This window comes from Schistocerca nitens, chromosome 2 (assembly GCF_023898315.1).
Source record: "Schistocerca nitens isolate TAMUIC-IGC-003100 chromosome 2, iqSchNite1.1, whole genome shotgun sequence".
NCBI lineage: Eukaryota > Metazoa > Arthropoda > Insecta > Orthoptera > Acrididae > Schistocerca > Schistocerca nitens.
Window position 1 is genome coordinate 184,360,228 of NC_064615.1, and position 638 is coordinate 184,360,865.

The window sequence follows — 638 nt, forward strand, 5'->3', positions numbered from 1 at the left end:
CTAATAATGGGCATAAGTACATAGCACTCCGTCTTCAGGCCACAATTGGCCCATCGGGACCATCCGACCGCCGTGTCATCCTCTGATGAGGATGCAGATAGGAGGGGCGTGTGGTCAGCATACCCCTCGCCCGGTCGTTATGATGGTTTTCTGTGACCGGAACCACAACTATTCGGTCAAGTAGCTCCTCAATTGGCATCACGAGGCTGAGTGCACCCCAAAAAATGGCAACAGCACATGGCGGACTGGATGGTCACCCATCAAAGTGCCGGCCAAGCCCGACAGCGCTTAACTTCGGTGATCTGACGTGAACCGGTGTATCCACTGCGGCAAGGCCGTTGCCCCCATAAGTACATAGGCATAAGTTAATTGAACTGCCTTAATAAGCTTTTTTAATTCTGGAATTTCAGAATGCATGGCGCAGAATAATCACGCCTTATATCAAGCAATGATCTGTTTTATCTTCTGTTCTGTAAAAGTATACAGAGAAAAAGATGGAGCCAATAGCCCACTCTAATTGCTCCTTTCTGGAAAATTATTATGTTTACAAAAGGCAAAATTCGGTTTATGTGAAAAAGCTTGATATCGACTGCCAAGAGCAATTCGGCCGTGGAGGATCATAATTTCAAAATAAGGGC

The 638-nt window shown here is 46.6% G+C and overlaps 1 pseudogene; it reads right to left on the bottom strand.

Moving 5' to 3' along the window:
- Positions 1–225: 225 nt before the first annotated feature.
- LOC126238014 (5S ribosomal RNA) lies at positions 226–343 on the bottom strand (annotated as a pseudogene).
- Positions 344–638: the final 295 nt, after the last annotated feature.